The sequence below is a fragment of the Rattus rattus genome, chromosome 1 (genome assembly GCF_011064425.1).
Source record: "Rattus rattus isolate New Zealand chromosome 1, Rrattus_CSIRO_v1, whole genome shotgun sequence".
In the NCBI taxonomy this organism is placed as follows: Eukaryota; Metazoa; Chordata; class Mammalia; order Rodentia; family Muridae; genus Rattus; species Rattus rattus.
Window position 1 is genome coordinate 134,826,440 of NC_046154.1, and position 21,401 is coordinate 134,847,840.

Sequence of the window (21,401 nt, forward strand, 5' to 3'; positions counted from 1 at the left end):
TCCCAGCATTCCAGAGGCAGAGCCAGGTGATCTCAGACTTTGAGTCTAGCTTGGTCTACAGAGTAAGTGACAGGAAAGGCAGAGTTTCACAGAGAAACCCTGTCTCAAAACAACAACAACAAAAGCAAACAAAAAGGACCAAAACGGAGTGGATGCCATAGAGCAGCTCTAGCCCTACAGAACCAGAAACAACAGTTAAGACATCACAGTGTAAGGCATGTGTGTTACCACACACCTTCAATCCAAACGCTCGGGAGGCAGAGGCGGGAGACCTCTGTGAGTTTAAGACCAGCCCGACTCACACGGTGAGTTCTGGGCCAGCCAGAGGTACATAGTGAGACCCTGGTCTCCCTGCCCCCAGCAAAAGTGTGTACAATCTGGAAATACTTCAGAATCCTGAGTTCATCTCGGAGGTCACGTACTTCTAAGGTGGCATTAAATGTGTGGTTCTACAGCTAATTATGTATAAACCTGAGCTGAGGGAGGCCTCTTACACTACACACAGCCTTTCTGGTTAGCTGAGCACGCTCCCCATGTCACCAGACAAAAGGGGAAATGAGAAAGACTCAGACAAAGACGTAAGCAGCAAGGTGTCCTCTGGGTGGTGAGCACAACCTTGGTCCCATAATTCTCTTCAAGAACACGGACGCTACCCCTCACTGTGCACTGCTCATTTCAATGCCTGAAAAGTAGGACGGCCATCTTTACCGCGAGCTCCAGGCTTCCTAAGGACACTGAGGCCCAGCAATCTTCCACCTACACTGGGCATGCATTGGTCACTGACAACCAAGCATCGGTCCCAGCTCGATTCAATGAACACTCAGTATACACCAGACAAGGAGAAGGCGCCACTCACTCACTCACTCACTCACTCACTATCCTTTTTATACGCAAGCAAGGGAAGTGAAGCTCCAAAAGTCACTGGCCCGATTTCCCGGGTTAGAAAGGAACTGATCCCATGCCTTGAGCCCAGGCAGCCTTCAGCTCCAGTACTTAGGCCAGGCTTCCCCTTACAACCTCTAATCAGACGTTTTAAAAATCTTGAAATGACTAGCATTTTACCTGAAACCATTCTCCATGGCTGGCGGAGGAAGAATGTCTAAGAATATCTAACACATCTGTGTCTGTAGGGAAGGATCTACCCTGTACTCTTTTTCTCTCTTGTGGAGGAGACACGTGTTATAAAGAGGCTCGTTCGTGTCAGTATGGCAGGCAGGACACATGCCCACGTGCACCCGCTCGGAAGCCATAAGACAGCGTCTTCCTCTATTCCTCTCCTTGCTTCTTTTTTACAGGCCCTCTAACCAGAAGCTAGCTGGGCTGGGCTGGCTGGCTGGCCGCCGGCCTTGGAACCTGTCCTGCCTTGCAAAGTTAGGGTACGGGCATGAACGGCCACGCTTGGCTTCTCACGTGGGTGCCAAGGAGTCAAACCCAGATCTTTGTGCCGCCATCTCTTGCCTATGTCCTTAACCCATCAGATTCTACAAGATGCAAAAGCTATGGGGTCCCTTCTTGCCTTGTATTCCTGAGTGACTGGCCTTAGTGAAAAGACAGGAGCTGTTCCCCTACCTTATATATGGGATAGGCACAATCTAATGCTAAGAACACATCTCCATGCAGATAACTCGCTTACAGTGGCTAGCAGTACGTTTCTCGCTTTACTGCGATGGTTTTACTAGTTTGGCACCACTCTTGCGGAACAATCTTGGTATTACTGTTTTTATGGTACTCGGTGTATTGACAGCCTCTGGCACAGTGGCACCATAAGGAGCTGATCGCTATCTGCCTGAGTTGGATCTAGCAGCCAAGCAGGATCGACAGTGCGTCCATGGAGCTGCGTCCATGGGGCCGTATGGTAAGAAGTCATACCAGGTACGATCCAAGTGACCTTTTGACTTAAGTTTCAGTTTCAGGTACGTTCAGGTATGTTTAGTTTTACTCTGTGAGCAAAAATGTAAAATAACGTGACAGCAAACTACAAAGTCACTACTTAATACTTTTAACATGGCAGAGCGAAGACATTAGAACTGACACCTCCTCAAATTTAGTGAAAAACACTAACAAAACAGCTGTTTGTGTCTGGATTCTGCGGCCTGGGTTTCTCGTAACCACTGGCCAGTAAGTAACTGGTGATTAACTCAGGGTAAACATCAACCTTGTCTCTGCTTGTCTCTTCTCACACTCCTGTGGGCCTCAGAAGATAACAGGGACCAAAAAGAGTGAAGCAAGGGAGACAGTATCTCTAAAGCTACTTAAAGAGAAAACCTGTTGCCTTCCAGTAGGAAAGACTTCCGCGCGTGCACATGTACATACGTACATTCATGGGTGTGTTCATGCGTGCGCGCGTGCGCGCGCACATGCATGTGTTTTCATGTGCGCCCGTGCATGTGCGTGCCTGTATATGTTCATTTATATTTGAGTGGTTGCGTGTCTATAGTCATGCGCATGCGTATGCGCAGGCGCGTGCACGCGGCCCTGAAAGCGTCTCCAGACTACACAGAAGCCGCACTTTGCTCCAGTTTAGCAGACGCAGTCCAAGGTGAAAGAGTTCCAAAAGCGCGAATCCTCCGCTCCCATCCTACACGGACTCTCACCGGGACTCAGCAGCCCTTTCAACTCAAATATATTCCAGTCTCTAGGGAGTTCTCCACCTCCCTCCCACCTATCAAAGCCATACTTACACAGAGTTTTATATTTACGATATGTTAAAGTCAGGCAGACACACAGGAGCTGGCAGTAAATGGGTCTGAAACCTGAGTGCTAAACGCAGTTAATAATACAAATTCGGATCGCATCGACAGAAACGCTTTTAAAAGATACACTTACTTTTGTCTCTTTGAAAACAAGCCAGAGAGGTCTTTTAAATTCAGCAGGCAACAGAAGGAAAATTATTTGGGTAAGAAAAATATTTCAAATACTGCCAAGCAATCTAAGGGGTGGGGGGTGGGGAGGACAGAATCTTAAGGCGAAGTTGGATTTTTTTTTTCGGGCTATCCATTAGCTATATTTATTCTAAAAACACAAGAGAAGCCCCGTATATACAAAAGTGATGAAAACTAAGAACTGGCATGTGGAGTGTCATTTGACTTTTCTGATTTTATAATCCTCTAGGTATAACATCATAAATACAAAAGGTGAGACAATAATGAAATAAAACTATTTGTAATTCAATTAATTTATTAAGTGCTAACAGTGCAAAAAAAAAAAAAAAAAAAAAAGCAGAGTAGTGTATTCAGATGCACTACTGTATTAATCCCCACCGCCAGGGGCAGGTGAAGACACTGAGTCCTAAATAAATTATGCAACTGGCCCTGATAAGCAGAACTAGTTAGTCATTTGTCCAAAGCCACAGCTAGTAGACAGCTCAGTACAGATTCAAACCAGAGCTGGTCAACTCCAGTATCACAGCTTCTAACTGAGTAAAACTACTGGTCTTTATTAAAACTATGTTTAAAAAAACAAAAAAACTATCTTTTAAATCAATGTATTTTCCTTTGGCTTTTCCCAGGACTATGATTTAACCATAGTTAACATACTGCTTTGTGTTCTACTCTTTGAAGTCTCTTGTCCTCAAGTGTGATCTGCATTGTCGACATGATATTCTAACATAATACAGCATAAATTAAACCACCTAACTTCTCAGTGTGGCTGCTCTGGTGTAACAGCTGACAGGCCTCCAGGCTGCTTCTCAGGGCTGATGACTGACCACTATTGTGGCCACACAGAAGCATCCTTTACACATAGCCTCTTCAAAGGTTTGTATGTTTTAAACTTCTGGCAGTAACAAGGTAATAGGTCTCATCACATTCTAGGAAAAAGCAGTTCTTTTAAATGTTCACAATTTGGTAAGAGGGTTATTTTCAGTAATAATCTGAGTTATGTTTTAAGAACGAATGAGTCTTGCTATCTATCCCAAGCTTGGCTCTAACTTAACCGTGTGTGTGTGTGTGTGTGTGTGTGTGTGTGTGTGTGTGTTTATGCGCGCGCGCATGTATATAAATGCTATACTTAGACATGTTCCATGGTGCCTGGAATAAATTACTTCCACAATCTGTAATTTTTTGTACCTAGTGATAGATTAAGTTCTCCCATTCTAACCCCTTTGATTGTTCCCTTTCTGGTTTTTTTGGGGGGGAGGGGTTCCTTCCTGTTTGAGGTGGGGCAGAACCCTCACAGTACACTCGGGTACCTTCCCCTATCCCAGCCAAGGTCCCTGAGAGTCACAGGTTACCCTCATCAAATACTCTACTGCCTGTCTTCATCATCCACTTCGTTCTCCCTGCCCTTACCAAAGTCCCACGGCCTCCTGGCTGGGCTATTTCAACAGCCTCTGACTTTTTGCCTCTAGTCTCTCTTTAAATGCAATCCATCACGCATTGCCAAACTAACCTTTCATCTCCATTTCCATCCTGTAACCTCAGTGAGGATCTCACCCAGGCTCAACTTCCAATTGCACCACAACCCAACCCTCTCCCTACCTCTCCAACTTGCTGCCCTTCTCCCAGCCAGAGCTTCCTGTCTCCGGAGGCAGGCTCTGGGGCTGGAGGCTGAGAGAAGGGGGCAGAAGTGTGAGCCAGGGCTGTGTCCCTCTCCAAAGAGCCACAGCTCCAGGAAAGCCACCCTGACGAGACAGTGGTGGGACACAAAGCCCTGTCCTGGCCCCTGCAGGCTGTTCTGGGTGGGCTACTGGGCTCCTACCAGCGCCTTTAGCTGATGGTCGTCCATCACTCTGTTCCCCTTACTTCACTGCTAGCACGCTGACCACACCTCCACATGCCCTAGCATTTTCTCACACATGGTGCCTGTGTCGCCCACGTGGTCACATGTCAACCTGCACGTCCAAGCAAAGGGAAACATTTTCAGTATCTCCTAAAATTAGCACAATCCTAATTTTACACCAGCATGCCTTCAACAACAGCGAAATCAGACCAAAAGGTCAGTAAGAACATCATCCTACAACTCTGCACATAACTCTGGAAGCTCATAAAATAGTTTCCACCAAGCACATCCATGTTCCAGATGCCAAAAAGATCTTGCTGTAAGTCCCTAACAGAAACCGTCAGGGGCTCTTCAATGGTGTAAATCTGAAAGCATAAGCGTGCTCTGCTGGTTTTAACAGCCATGCCTCTAGATTCGTTCATATCTTTCTTAGAACTGACAGGGTCATAGACCTCTATACAGAAAGTTCACACTTGGGCAAATTTGCATAGGCCTGGATTTCTGAAGCGCACTCCTAAAATCCCATTGCCAAGGCAAGTTCCTCTTCTCACTGTGGGCATTAATTAGCTAAGGGACCAGAGCCCTAGAGTCTCACTACACAGCACAGTTCCTAGAATCAGCTAACTTCAGCAAGTGGATCCTCCCAGGGTCTTCCAAGAATGGTTTTAGGTTTTTCTGTTAACACCATGTTAAAATATGACAGTGTAGGAACTGGTGGTCCATGAATCACTAGATTAACCCCATAAAAAGCAAATATACTACTCAGTTGCCAGGAATGTGGTAATGGGGCCACAATAACTTATCTCTTCTTCCCTACTTACATTCTGAGCCAGCTGGGAGAGGGCCACACAGGGGCCACCGCCCAATCCCTCCGATAAGGAACCTCTCTGCACGAAGTTCCCGAGCCCAGCAACACTTGGGGCCTTACCCATGGAAGATGCCTCATAAGCCTTTCCTGGAGGCATAGAGCTGAAGCCAGCCCACTCACTGTGGTGGCAGGAGCACAGAGAGCCCGTCTCCAAAACAACACAGCCAAGACAGCAAGGTCTCAAGGACACAGGTTTAAGTCATGGAGATGACCTCCACAAGAGCAGGCAAGAAGCAAGGGAGGTTCCCCCAAACAGGCCATCTTCCTGGGCAAAGAATCAAGATAGGCAACTATGCTCTCAAAGACACATAGTGGGGGAGGAGGCACAAAGACACCAACACGCAAAACATGGAGTGCTGAAGATGCGGCTTATCCCAGCCAAGCAGCTGCCTGGGCCTGGCAACCAGGGTGTGTGCGGGACCTGAGATCCAGAATAGCCAAGAGTGAACTGTTGTTACACTTCTGCAAGAAGGGGAGTGTGGGGGAGGGGGTGTCACGATGCTTTGTAGACAGGTTGGAACACTAAAGATGGAGCCTGACCTTTGGTACTGGAAATAATTGTTTTGGGAATCACGTATGGAGACAAGAGCTGTGGTCCTGAAGCAGACCTTCAGAAGGCCAAGGACAAAACACCTGGTACAGGAAGAAAAGGAAAGTCAACAGAGGCTGCATGAGGGAAGGCTCAGGATGCCAACAGCCTGCTCGCCAAGCTCAAGAACAAGTATCAAGAAATGGGTCAATAAGACTGGAAGGAAGCATCTTCTCTTCAACTTGAACTTTGGCGTCTTGCCCTAGGAGCACTACTCTAAGAAGCCCTACACCAACCCACTCATTCACAACATTCCAAATACATTGTAACAACTTCTGTATTCTCTTTTCTGAATCCTTTGAACAAGCTCTTATTAGACACATTGTATGCCTTCGGAAATCACACTGGCTTACAGTGAATGCACTGCTCCCAATAGATGATGCCCCTTATCAATTTCTCTTTGCATACACCTTCCACACACATCAAAACTCCTCCTGAAACAAGTTCTTAATTAGGCCATAGGAGAAATGAGAATAAAACTTATCAATACACAATAGTTACTTATCCTGTATGGCCACTGTTTTAACAGGTCTTTACCCTGGGGCCCACTCTCCCCTTGTATGTTAACTAGTTTGTCAAAAAAAAAGCTACAAATTACCCACATAGATTGTAAGAAAGTAACATCCCTCATTCACAACATTCCAAATACATTGTAACAACTTATATGTTCTCTTTTTTGAGTCCTTTCCGTTTCCAAAGTATACTGGGTGGAAAAACAAATGGTATTCTACCATGCTTTGGGGGCTACTGAGGGCAGTAAGAGCTAAGGCTATGAGCCTGAACCAGACCAAAAAAGGCCCATGGCAAACCACAGTATACAGGAAGGAACAGGGAAGAAGGAAATGTGAACAGAGGCAGCATGGGAGAAGATTCAGGACTCCCAGCAGTCAGGATCCTCAGCAAGACTCTGGATAACAGCAGTCAGAAACACATCAGAAACAATCCCATAAACATCTGACTCTAGAAAACACATGGAAAGTTTAATTCAATAAAGATGACTTGCAATGAAGAGTCTGCATTTTCTGTGAGAAATACACAGGCGATTTTTATAAGAATGTGAACAACTGTAAACACCTCTTCTATCCTGAAACAAGACAAATCTATGTCCTGATTCAACAGTGGGCCAGGTAGACACTCACTCTACAGGTCTGCCTGGTAAAGCTATGACTGGTCTACGTACTATGTTATGATCCAGAAAAACCTTATTTTTACTTCCTATAGGTTTATTGTCATTTTCTGTATATGCACGTGTATACACAACCTGTATGCTTGGTACCCACAAAGCCAGACTGCAGTTCTGGGTCCCTTGGGACTGGAATTAAGGACAGTTGTGAGCCCTGGGTGCTGCAAACTGAACTTTGGTCCTCTGCAAGAGCAGCTAGTGATATTAACTGCTGGGAAAACCGTCTCTCCAGCCCCTATTTATGCTTTGGGCAGCTTTGATATTTTGTTTGCTTTTTAGTAGTGGAAAAGTGGGGGTGGAGAGACGGTTCAGCTGCTAAGAGCACCCGACTGCTCTTCCAGAGGTCCTCAGTTCAATTTCCAGCAACCACACAGTGGCTCGCAACCATCTGTAGTGGGATCTGATCTCTTCTGGCCTGCAGGTATATATGCAGATAGAGCACTCATATTTCTAAAATAAGGAAATTAATTGTAAAATATGAGTGGAAAAGTGGTAAGGACAAATAGCAATTTGGATAAATGGAATTCTGAAAACACTCCTAAAACAAAGATTATTTCTGCAATAAATTATTTGCCATGTCATACATGTGGGGATCAGAGGACAACTTGTAGGAGACTTTCTCTTCCCACCATGTGGTTCTCAGGAACTGAACTCATGTCATTACGTACATTGGACAGCAAATGGCTTTACTCTTTGCCATCTCGCCAGCCCTGAAATACATTATTTCCGTATGGGAAAGTAAATGTCACCGCTTTTAAGATTTTATCATTCCCTTTCAAACGACGCTGGCAAGAAAAAAACACACCACAGCATACAGGTCGACAGGCTTGCACATCTCTGCTCTGTATGCATCTATGCAGGTGCTAGGTATCACTAAACAATCCGGATAAATTCTGAGAGCTACTTTAGTGGATGGCATTTTTGTGAGCAGCCTAAAGTATGCTTACACAAAAATGTTTACGACATCACTGGGTGATCTGGAACTTTGGGACTACTACCTGCCGTCCTTGTGAGACTGGATGTTATCATGTGGTGAGGGACAGCCTTTGACTGTGTGTAAGGTTGTGGGGGCTGTCTGCTGTCTTGTGTGTTAACTGGAACAGTCCGCAAGTGTTTCAGAGGCTCCATACTCACACAAGTCAATGTTCATACGCGGGACCAAAAGGACGGCATGCTGTACGGCAAGCCACGCAGCATCCGAGTCAACTGTGCCTTGGGCAGTGAGAAAAAGGTGGCCAGCGAATTGTATCTCTTGGGTAAACACTGGGGAGAAGCTTCGAGAAAAACAGTTCTGCAATAAGCTAAATAATTCAGCGCTGACTGTGTCCAGTGAGGACCGGACTGACACACAAGGAGTTTTATGAGGAGCCTGTGCCTTTCAGGTTGAAATGCCTGCAGCTGATAAGATTTGACATCTGAGGAGAGGGGGCCTCCAAGACTATATAGTCCACTAATAGGCAAACTGCAGTCTCCGCTTCTCTCCAGGAACTCTCTACAAATCACAAGTACACAAGATCTGCCCGTTCCTCGGATCCTTCTAAGGTCTGGGTGGTTCTGACAGGAGCATCCAAAGCTCTTTCTACACAGACAGCAGTGAACTTGTCCCCACTCCACTCAACAAACCCATTAAGGACTGTGAACTTGGGAAATAGATCCAACAATCTCTAAACCGCATTTCATGCCCCTATAAAAAGGAGAATTACTATTCCGGCCTCAGCATTCTCCCTAATCCTACTCCAGGATCTGGTGAGAACTGTTTGTGTAGACAGCTCTGTAAAATGCTAGCGCTCGAAGTCCACGCTCCGTACATGTCGGCTGTTCGGATCACTGGTCTTCTTCTGAGAACTTTCACTTTCCTGTCCCAGTCCAAGAAGCAGCAGAACAATTTTCTGGGAGCTTCACTCAATCTTCCCTTTCCTGAAACTGAAGTGTCCACATGTCCTAGCTGTTCTTCATGTCCTAAGCCTACTCTACGTTTAATCCCCTTCTTACCCTATAATCAGAAGTCTGGAAATGAGGAAGTCATGTGTTCTGAGACTAGAGGACCCGGAGTTCCTGTGGACTTGGGTCTCTGACAGAGTCGCTTCAGAACTGACTGACCCTGTCCAGGCCACTGGCCATAAAGAATAATGTCACCTGCTATATGAACAGCGGGTTTAGGAGAAAGAAGGAATGGCCAGTTGTCTAGAAAGACGTCTGTAACTCAAGACAGGGAGCACTGGTGACGCTGGAGAGGACGAAGGACTCCCTGACACTGTCACTTTGAGAAGCAGAGACACTGGAGTCCCTGCTGCAGGAACCAACAGCAGCAGGATCGGGTAACCACCATCTGGTCATTCTGCTAGAGGAAGTGCATGCAAGTAGGAACTTTAAGTGACTAGTCTGAGGAAAAGTGTAAACTGCAGACCCCATAGCCACTGCGGGCCACTCACTGACTACTCGGCATTTAAGATGATAGTCCGGGAACCTTTTGAATTAGAAGCAAAATCAAGGACTGGCAAGATTGCTCGGAAGCTACAGGCATTTGCTGCCAGACTTGACGACCTGTTTGAGTCCCCAGGACTCACATGGTGGAAACAGAGAACCAACACGAACAGGCTGTCCTTGGACCTCCACGGGCACACTGTGGCGTGCGCCACACGCGTACACTTGCAAAATAAATAAAGGTGACTTTTTTAAACCTAAGACACATGGCTTGCTGGGTTCAACAACTAAAGGTCAGCTGATAAAAATAACAACCGCTCACCCAATGGGCCATATTGCCTTATCGGGTGCTTCTGGTAGTGTCTGCTTATCTCACTGTATCTTTGGGCGGGCGGCTGTATCAGAATCTCCACCACTATGATTCATACCTGGTCTTTCTGGTATGAGAGTTCAAGTTCCCAGTCACTGCAGGGTATGTACGTGTGGCCTCCACAAGTATTTTCGTCTCCGCTGGAGAAAGTGTCATGAAGGCGAAAGACTCAGACTTGAACGTCGAGTATGAAACGATGGTATGGGCAGAAACAACCTGGGCTGGCAAGCCAGCAAAAGAAGCTCCGTGGTTGTAGCGTGTCGCTTGTACTTTTAAAGGACCTTTCCTTTTTCTTTTTTCAATAATTTCCTTATTTTTTAGAACACTGATTGATGCTTTACCTGTTGTTTTTCCAGTGTGAAGGTGTCAGATGCCCCTGGAGTTGGAATTACAAACAGTTGTAAGCTGCGTGCGATGTGGGTGCTGGGAACTGAACACAGGTCCCTCGGAAGAGCAGCCAGCGCCCTTAACAGCTGAGCCATCTCTCCAGCCCCTAAAGCACCTTTTCTTAGTTCACACAAGTAAAGCTGAAAGGCTACGCAAGCAGGTTCTAGAATCTAGTCAATCAGGATTCGAGCTCCCCCACTGCAGACTGAAATGGGATGGCTCTAGGGAACTTAAAACTCTCAAGCCTCAGTCTCCTCAGCTGTGAAATGGGGATAATTCTATCTGAAGTTGTTCTTAATGAGTAATTAAAAGACCCATTAAAACATTCAGCACAGGCAATGGTGTAACTCAGTGGTACAGTCTCTATTTACCAGGTAAAGTCCTGAACTCAATGCCTGACACCCACGGTTGTTCTCTGACTTCTACACACACGCTGTAGCACAAGTGTGTGCGCGCACACACACACGCGTGCACACACACACACACACTTTCATTACTATGATTATTCTTATCTTTTAAGGTATCTCGTTCTTTGCTTTTCTTCGATGCAACACACGATTTAATCAAGACTTTGAAACTTTCAGAGGGCTGGCATGATTTCCTGAACATGTTCAAACACAAACACGGTCAAGTACATAAGAACATATAAACTACCACAATGGAGGCTTTTAAGTTCCCTCTAAAAATCAATGGTTAACAGTGCACAGGCCCCACCCATACGGAAAGTAATTGCCGGGCCCACACTCTATAAAACGCATCTGAAGTTAGGGCATATTCTAGTTGTGCTCAAACTAGTATTCACCTAGAAGACTCTAGCAAGCACTGAGTGGTAAGCTAAATGTCTGCTTATTATTCTGGAAGGGACATCTCATTGTTTACCTGCTCATGTTAAACACACTCCATGGTTTTTAGGTGTTTAAATCATTTGTACACCTATAATTGTCTTAAATATCAACAAAACAGATTTCTGCCATGCCCCAGACTCTCAGAAAAAAACGAGCAGGAGACACAGTACACTCCGTAGAAAGCTACAGCAGTCCCCAAATCCGCTGCAGAACTAGGGAGGAGAAAAGTCAATTACCAAGATGTCTACAGCCCAGATACGCTGCTCGTCTGGCTGTGTTTTAAGATGCCATTCCCAGAAAGAGGCTGCTCGCCCATGCTCGCACAGGTCTGACTCTGGCTGTTCCCCACACAAAGGCTGGGGTGGGAGCGCATGCCATCTGCAGTCCTTCTCAGTCGCCAGGAGCTCTGTGCCTGACCCCGTATTGATAAAGTAAATGCACGGTGTAAAAACTCCAACCCACCACATGACCTCTGCTGCCTCCTTAGTCAGTGCTGAAGCCAAGAGAAGAGGCGGCCCCCAGTACACGGTCACTTCACGGTCACTCCACGAGCCCACCAAAGCCCAGACTGCAGGAGGCTGCACGCACCTTTCCACTACCCTAGAGCTCACGAGGAAATGACCTCTCCAACCTCGGAAACACGCTACTGACAAACCAAACAAAAAGAGGCATCTTAGAGGGACTCTTAAAAAAGATGGCTAACTGGGGGATCTGGGGAGGTGACTCAGAGGCGAGGAGCAGTAACTACTCTTCCAGAGGGTCTGGGTTCAATTCCCAGCGCACACGTGGCAGCTCGCAAGTGTCTGTAACCAGAAACCCAACGCTCTCACAGAGATACACATGCTTGCGAAGCGTCGACGCATAGAAAATAGAAATGTCTTAAAAAGAATAAAAAGAAAATTGAAACTAAGAAGTTGGAAGAAATAGTACCAGAGATACGCTCCCACCAAAAAGCTGGCAAGGGCTCTGAAGTGTTGGTCCGAGCATGGAGGTTTTATACTGAGCGACTTTCAAAGATAATAACTGCAAGGAAGGACAGCTTCATTTGCAGACAAAATAATAAAATAAAATAAAATATAAAACCTACCAAAACCAAGTAGCGACACAAAGTTTGTCCTGATGTTAATGCACAGGACCCTCATAATTTGTCAGCTCGCACATTATTAAAATCCACTATTCAGAAGCTTTTCTGGGTTTGTCCATCAGCAGCACCTCTGACACCAGCAACCTCGTTTTATAATCCACTTTCTCCCACAAAACAAAGTATCTTTGAAGATAATTTGCATATTAAACTGGTTTGTACATACTCCAGTAAACACCAGGTAAGTGTTCAGGCCAAGGCTGTTATTTTTCCCCAATTACTCAAATAATATATTCATTTCTACAACACCCACGTAGGATGCAACTGTCTCAGCACAATTAACTCCCTCCAAGTGAGAAGCACAGGTCTGAAAGTACATGGAACCCACAGGCTACCTCCTGGAAGCCCAAGGACCTCGCTCGAATATGTAACAGGAAAAGAGCTTCCAGAAGAGAAGACACAGAAGGCAAACGTGGCCAAGTCTGGCTACGGCAGGATCCGTGCTTAGCCTCCTTAGCCAACTCCTACAAAAGTGCTACACGTCAGGCTGGTAAGAGGAAAACACTACACCCTGGGCCAGCTACAATGGTCACCACCCTCGTCCCAGCAATCCCCAGTGGGTTTACACACACTAACGCCTTCGAGGGTCAGCAGTAGATTATGCTTGAAAAGTCTGCAATACCACTAGCAACAGAAAGAAAGTCACAACAACAGTTACCCAACCCACAGTGAGGAGCAGTGATCCTGGTCACACGCTCAAGGGACTAACTCATCCACTTCTTCCTCATATGCCATCCTTGTCAGGTGCCCGCTGCCTCCACGAATAGCATCACCAGCCAGCCAAGCAGGCGATGTGCTAGAAACAGACATCCCCCGAGACCTCTCTTCCAGGACACATCCGTCTACCTTCAGGTCTGATTCACTGAAACCCTCCATATTCGTAGCATCTCCCCATGGCTCTCTATCCCCAAGGACACTAATCTAGTCCACACGCACATCAATCCCAAGGAAAGCAGACAGGATACTGACCACCCTCTTCTCCCCCCCCCACCCACCCGCCCTCCCACCCACTTGTCCCATCCCCCATTAAGAATGCTCCACACTCAGGAAGTACTACAGCTTTCTTCAAAAATCCCAAGTTCCACATCAGGCCAGTGCTGCCCAAGCCGGATGCCGCCTGCCTCCAAGGTCTCCCCTTAAAGCTCCATGTTGACCTACAACTGCAACCTTCTCCGGGGCAGAGGTCACTACTGCCTTTCACTTCCTTACACTTTCCTGTGTGCCAAGATACAGGATGATAATACTAAAGCCACTTCTCAATGGCTAAGCCCACACAACGGTGGAATCGGAGTCATAACCCCTGTCCCGTGCTGTCTTCTACCAAGTCAAGTCTCGTGCCGCCACGGTGTCGCCAGACTGTACTACTGCACCTTTTAGGCAGTAGGTACCCTAGAACGGCTGAGTGGAAAACAGAACAGGAAAACGGAACCAGAGTCCACATTCACTTGCTAGGAGAGCCACGCCTGTTGCCTACACAGGAAGCATGAGGCTCAAAGGACCCCTATGAAGGCGTCTACCCAGTTCGACATTAACAGCCACCCAACACTCCTGACGACCAATAAAACTTTACCCACGAAAGTACGCTTCTCCATTAAAACGGCGCACGTAATGTTTAAAACGGATGCCTCTTGTTTTCAAGGTGAAAACAAAGCAGACACCTCCACCAAAATAATAAGTAACTATTTTTCTGAGAGAGCATTCGTTGTTTGCGATGGCCTTGTCAACACATACAGCATCTAGTCGGGGTGATGAACTCATGATTCCACACTGAAAACAGTAATCAGATGTTGGAACAATTATCTCTGCTTTTCTCAAAATAGATAATCATGGGGGTGGGAGGGGGGGTTCCTAACATGGTAGAGGAAGCCATCAGTGATTTAAGAGAGCCTCTAGGAGCCCTGTGCTCGCACGACTCAGAACCTAAGGCAGAAGGTACTCTCGAGTCACTCCATGAAGAGGAGCCCTTCTCCTCCAGAGCTAACTGAGTCATCCAGCAGATGAGCCCCACATTTCTCCCACACGACGCACCAGAGCCGGGGGGGGGGGGTGCTGCAGGAACCAGCTAGAGGCCGCTCGTTCATCTCTGGGCTCCACGTTTTTTAATCTATGAAATGAGCAAGTTCAGCACGCTCTCTAAGGCCCTCACACTAAGTATCCGAAGGCTCGAGTGACTGTAAAATTAAATCCTATATGACAGGATCTCCACGATTACCGCTCCCTATTATAACACAGCTGATCTCACCTAAAAATTTTAATATACTGATAAAAGACCCAGACAATCAGCGGTTTTAATTACCACTTCTGCTCGACTCCCACCAATGATCCACTGTGAACCTGGACCATAACCGTAACCTAAGCGGTGCCCAGACTGAAGGAAGCCATTATTACATCTTTGTATTCTGTAGGGGGAAAAAAAAATGGGATCGCATTTTTTTTTTTAATTTTAAATACCACTAGTTGTCTTGGGCTGTCAAAGATTTTTAGAAGACAAAACAGTTTTCTCGAGAAAGAGAACTATTTTATCTTCCAAACTCACGGTTCTAATGGCTTTAGAAACCAATGACGAGGCACACTGCTAAAGTTCTACTTTTTAAAAGGCTTAAAAGAGTATCTCCTCTAAACGATACACAACCGTGTAAGACACGTCCAGAGCCAGAGGACCAGTAAGTTCCCTCAGTCACAGTGGTGCCTCTCAAATGCTCCTCGGGACGCTGTCACATGTATTCAGCCCACGCTGTGCATGTTCATGTCCTTCATGCAGACAGCACCTGAATTCTGGGATTAATCGCTTTCTGAAGAAGGCCTCCTAAGATCTGCTCTCTCTCTCTCCCTCTCTCTCTCTCTCTCTCTCTCTCTCTCTCTCTCTCTCTCTCTCTCCTCTCCTCTCCCCTCTCTCCCTTTCTCTCCCTTTCTCTCTCCCCTCTCTCTCTCTCTGGTTAACTCAGCCCCTAACTAAACAGCATTTTCATTCTTGCAATACCTTTATTTATAGGATTGTTTACAAGATGGCCAGGGTGTCTGCTACAAAAACCAGACAGACACCGAAGAAAGGACTAACTACCACCTCTATGGTTCACCCTAGATCAAGACAAGCACAAAGTAGTTTCCCTGCTACTAGGGGATAAACTCCTAGAAGGAAAGCCCTGTCTCTCACACAAGAGTTCCACAGTGGAAGGTCTGCGTAGACAGAAAGAAAAGGAACTAAATGGAAGCTAACTGAATACCATGCAAACTTGATCATACACGGCAAATAAGATACTTTAATTCCTGGTTTGAAAGAACTGTCCCAAGCCTGGCTCCCATGGTGCAACAGGGGTGACAGAGCAGAAGCACAGACAAGTATATATCCCTCTTCTCTTAGCTCCTGACATGGCAGCGGTGTACAGGAAAGGTTGCAATGTTTCCTTGATGTTTTAAATCATAAAGGAACTTATTACTATAGTGCTGACCTCCCAGTTAAGGCAAGGCTAACAGAGAACAAGCCTTATGGAGAGAGAAAGTATTGGCAGTATTCCTTAAGTCAAACTAAAACCTAGACCAAGCCTAGAAGAATCCACAAAGGTACTGTTTTAACACCAAGTTCCCGACTGAATTAATACTGGCATCTGTACTTTCAACTGGGGGAGTGGGGAGTGTAACTAGTTTATTTTTCTCCTTGAGAGAAAAAGTTGAGATTTATTTATGTTAAAGGATCTAACATACCACTCTACTACTTCTCTACCTGTCCTCGGTGCTAAGGAAAGGGAATCAATTTTGAAACTGATGTCAAAATAATTCCACTGATTAAGCCAGTATAATCAGAGCCTAACATAAGTTACTAGCTGACTTGTTTTTTTTTCATCTAGAAACTCTCTTAATTTTGAAAGCATAAACATGGGATAAAGAGTCATAAACTTCAAACTTACCAATCTGACCAGATTTTTTTGAGGGGTGGGAGTGGGAGCAAGATATCCAAAAAAAATATATAATCAAAACATACACTCCCAGGAAACGACCTCAAATCTGGAGTGTCAGACTGAGGAAATTCACCTGTTACAAGCCTGTCAAAAATCCACTCTATCCCTTCATCAGCAGATTATCAGAAACAGAGAAGGGGGATGCCATATTCACCCAATAGACAAAAAAGAAAAAAAAAATCTTTTTTCATTTTAAACAGCTCCTAAAATTTGCTGACATGGCCCTTTCCCATTTCCAATTTTTACTTTTACTGTTCTTTTTGTTTTCTTGCAGCTTTCAGAGAAAATAAACTACTCGTGAGGAAACTGGGTGACTTAAAATGTCTCCTACTTATCACCTAGAAAGGCGACCCGAGTCCTCTGTGCCCCAAGCATCTAGCTTTCAGCCTCTTTATTACCGTTGTCAATGAATGGGCCCCAGTCAAGTGAAAGCTGCCATTTTAGGGGAAAGACTGGAGGGCTTTCTGTTGTGCAACAGCGAGACAAAAACACTGTGCGACAGATGTACTCTGGGGGCTGGGGAGGACGCAACTTCATAAAACCACTGCTCAAGTTATTTCTCGGACATTACTGTAATCGAAACGTAATTAGAACTGGAATAAATCAGGTATGGAGCTGCTGGGTCATCGCCACTAAGATTTTTGTCATCGTTAGAACAGCTCTGTGAGGAAATAGAGACGTATTTTTCCCCCCTCCGGCTGATTATCAGGTATGATGAGTATCCCCCTCTTCTGAAAGAGAATTGAGGGAAAGTAACTGTGGACCCCTTAGGAAGGTGTCACCCACTGCAAAGACGGCTTGAATTTAAAATTAAAAAAAAATAAAAACCAGAGCTCTCACAAAAATTATTTTAAAATAATTATTTAATATATCTAGAGATCCAGCTCAGTGGAAAGACACAGTTTAAGTAAGTTATTTAAATCGATTGCTAGATAATATACAATGGGAAACTAAAAAGTATACTTAGCAAGTGGAGAACTGGATAGTGTATCTAATTCTAGCAATTCAAAGGAAACTCTCCATGTGGGTTGCTACTTTTCTTTTGTCCATTGTCTGTTCAGAAGAGGGAAGAAGGAGGAAAAAAAAAAAAAAACTAGTTTAAAACCCAGGCGTGAACAGTCTCTAAAAGTGACCTCCAGGGAGAACCGTGCTGCCGGGCCGGAGCACTCCCTGGGCCGCCCGCTCCACGGGGGCGCTCACAAAGCGGGCTGCCGCGCCGGAGTTTGGGGTGCGCTCCCACGGCGCAGGGCTCCTCGAGGCAGAGCCATCCGGAGAAAGGCGGCTCGGGAATGATGGCTGCTCGGGGCCAGCGGCTCCTTCCCCGGAGCCTCCTGACCAGTCCCCCGCCCCCGCCAACCGGCGGCCCCCTCCCTGTGCCGCTCAACCCATGCCACCAAGCCCACCCCGCACCGCGCCCCGCCGCGCCCCGCCCGCGCCCCGCGCCCCCAGCGAGCCCTGTCCCTGGTGCGAAGCAAACAAACAACGCGTTCCCCGCCACCCTCCTTCCTCTCCCGCTGACCGCTCGGCCTCCAGCCACCTCGGCCGCTCGCGCCCGGAGCCGGCTCTCCGCGGGGGCACCGCGTAACCCCGCCGCTCCCGGGCCACCTGGCGACCCCCGCCCCCGCCCGGACCCCCGACAGGCTGGGGGGAGGGGAACGGGGACGCGAGTTGGGATCGCGGATTAAAGTCGCTATTATGCCGCCGCCGGCGGCCCGGCCAGCTCGGCAAGGTGGGGTCCCCCGGTCGCCCGCCCGCGCTCGCCCCGGCCCGGCTCCCTTTCTTCTCGTCCTCGCGCACTTGGGAGCTGCCGGGGATCCCCAGGAACCCCTAGCTGCGGGCACGGAACTCTGCGGTCGCCGCCGCCACCGGCTGGGCTCGGGACGCCCCCCGCGCCGCGTGTTCGCGCCACCCCCGCCCCCGCCCCACGCGGCGCCCCGCGCACTTTCCCTGCCGCCGACCCACCTCGCCCGTGGCTGTCCCCGCGGGCTGGCGCCGCCGCGCCCGCAGGGACGCACTTTGTTCGCGCCAGTGCGGCCGCCGCTCCCCGGCGAGCGCGGCGTGGTCGGGCCGGAGCAGGGGGGGGGGGGGCGAGGCGGGGCGCCGCCGTCCCCGAGCCCCGCGCTCAGCGCCCCGCGCCTGCGCGCCCGCCGCCGCTCGCGCCGGAGTTGGAGCCCAACTTTTTCCTCCTTCCCTTTCTCTCGAACGCAGCCGGCAACTCGTGCTCGGTGCCGGCGGGAGGAAACGCGCTCGCGCTCCCCAGCGCGCAGACACGCTCCCTCCCTGTCCCCGTCCCCCCGACGCCGGCAGCACAACAAAAAGCCATTTACATGCGAGGAAGTGACCCTCGGCCGCCCCGCGCCCCCGCCGCCGCCGGCCCCTGCGGACGCAGGCAAAGTTGGGGCGCTGGCGGCGGCTCGGGCTGCGGGTTCGGGCCCCGCCGGCAGCAACGCGGGCGACCGGGCGGGCGGCGCTACGCTCCTGCCGACCGCGGCCCCCGCGCACCTCTCCTGACGCCCCGCACACGCCCAACTCCCCGCTCGCAACTCCGCGCGGCCGCGGCCCGGGCCGGCGCGGTTTCCTGCCGCCGCCCTCCCGGGGGCGCCGGGGAAGTCTGCACCACCGGCTCGCCTCGTTCGCTCAGGTTAGTCCGCCGCCGCCGCGCCGTGGGGAACAAAACGCAGAGCGGCTCCGGAGTTGGCTCGGCGGCCGCGGCCGGGGCTGATCCACGGACGCGGAGTTGGCCGCGCGGACGGGGGCTCTGGCGAGTTGCGTGGGGTCTCCGGTCCCCGGCCGCCTCCTCCGCGGAGCTCCTTTGTGTAATTCCACTCGATTCAAGTTTAATCCGATAGTTCCCGAGCACGAGCGCGTCCGCACCACCACGGCTCAACCCCGCGCCGCCGCCGCCGCCGCCACCGCTGCCGCCGCCGCCGCCGCCGCCGCCGCCGCGGGCCCCAGCACGCCAGCGCCTGCGCGCGCCCTGCACGCCGCGCGCACGAGCCTCCGGGGCCGCGCGCGCCCGCGGCCGGCTCCCTCCGCGGCGCGCCCGCGCCCGCGCGCCGCCACCTGACGTCAGGCGCGCCTGGCATAATTTATGCAAGAATTCGGCCGGGGTGGCGGAGGCCGCGGAGAGGCCGAGAGAAGGGGGCGGCGCGGCGCGGACGGCCGCCCCTTCCCGTCCTGCCGGGCGCCGGCGCAGCGGGCGGGTGTCGGTCCCGGTGCGCGGCCGCCGCAGCCTCTCGGGCAGCCTACTGCAAGCGCTCCCGCGCGGGTCCAGAGGGTGCCACGTTTCCGCGCAGCACCTTCCCGGAGCCGCGGTGCGCCGCCCTGGGACAGGAAGCCGAGGCCCGGAGCCCGTAGTGACCCCCGGCCACCGCGAGGGGTGTCCAGCGCCGTGCGGACCGAGGAGGCTGGGGGTGTTTGGGTGTCTCCTGTAATTATCCTTCAACTTGAGATGATTTTCCCACACGAAATACCTAGGATGGACGCCTTTCCTTTCAAATAGATCCATTCCTGCCTCACCACTTTGCTTTTGCCGACGTCCTCGGTGATAGGACCGCGCGATCTAACACTAAATCAAAAAGTTTAACTAGATGGCATTGATTTTGGTTGAATATGTGAGCGTGCCAAAAAACGAAGGGATAGCGCAGTGGTTATGAAACAAAGAAATAGAATGTGTGCCCATTTTTAAACGTGTCAGAACTGGAGTGTTTTCATCATTCCCTCGCCAATGTGGCACTAAATATGATCTTCCAGTTCGAATATCCGACCTTCTTGCCCATTTCTCTTTCCGGTACAAGATGAATATTAACCTTGAAGACATTTTTAAAAATTAATTTTCCTCTTGCGTAATAGATATTTAAACATTTCCTGCGCATCTTTTGTGTGCAAAACACGAAGCGAATATCATTTATAAACGGCCAACAATTGTAAACTCCAACCTGGTTTTATTAGGTTAAAGACTGCACTCACTTATAAATAAGGAAGGAGGTTATACAGCCGACTATGACAGCTGTGTAAGTGATATTGAACTCAAAAATCGTAGAAAAAAAAAATCAACCATGCCAATCTCACCCACTGATGGTGCCCGTGCTGCTACTGAGCCTAGAATCACACTGTTTTTATTTGGACAAATGATTTGCCAAAACTGTTTCATTTGTACTGCAACTAAACCGGTTAGACATTTATTTCCTAATAGCAATAATTTTATTCTTTTTTATTATTTTACAATCTGATGCTTATTTAAGTACATTGCTTCTGACTTTTTTCACCATAAATTGGATTTTTAAAAGAAACATAGTCATCAAATAGTTTACAGATAATCAGCAGAAAACATGTCAACACCACAGGGGGAAAACTCTGACATTAAAAACTGAAAATTATGAAATCTGCTTTTTATAGCTCCAGAATCATAAACCAAAAATCACAATTCTAATTTAAGCCTTCCATTTATAATAAGTTTATATCCCTCAAAGTAAGGCTATTACAGATACTTGGGGGGGGGGTCCTCACTAATCAGATATGCATCTGTTTCAAAACAATTTACAAGCTAAATAATATGACCTCTACATTTAATGAAAGTATAATGTTTTAGCTGTGTGATCGATAGCTCTAAGGGACTATGTGGATGTCCCCTGTCGTGTCCTTGTGTATTTCACTGGGACGTTGGGACACTTCCTTTTGTAATATGCCAAAGATAAACACAGCCAGTGTGGAACAAATCAGCCACATAGCCCCTTTCTGGCTTAATCTCTTCCTTATCCTGGGAGTCAGGGTGAGAAGTCCAGAACTCCAAGGGCCTTGAAAAGCCAAAGACCCTCAGGCACAGACCTAGGCAGCTTTGTATTCCCTAAGCCTCAGCTCCCACCCACCCCCACTACCGGAAGCCTGGAACCTTCTTCTCTCCGTTTGCTTCATTCTTG

General features: G+C 48.5%; 1 protein-coding gene across 1 annotated transcript in view; it reads right to left on the bottom strand.

Annotated features, from left to right (window-relative positions):
- Nucleotides 1-18,487, bottom strand: part of Chd7 (chromodomain helicase DNA binding protein 7) — a 179,208-nt gene extending 160,721 nt beyond the window's left edge. The window contains exon 1 of the mRNA XM_032906136.1: nt 18,445-18,487. The gene's annotated coding sequence lies outside the window, so the exon portion shown is untranslated. The remainder of the gene's footprint in view (nt 1-18,444) is intronic.
- Between the last annotated feature and the right edge of the window lie 2,914 nt (nt 18,488-21,401).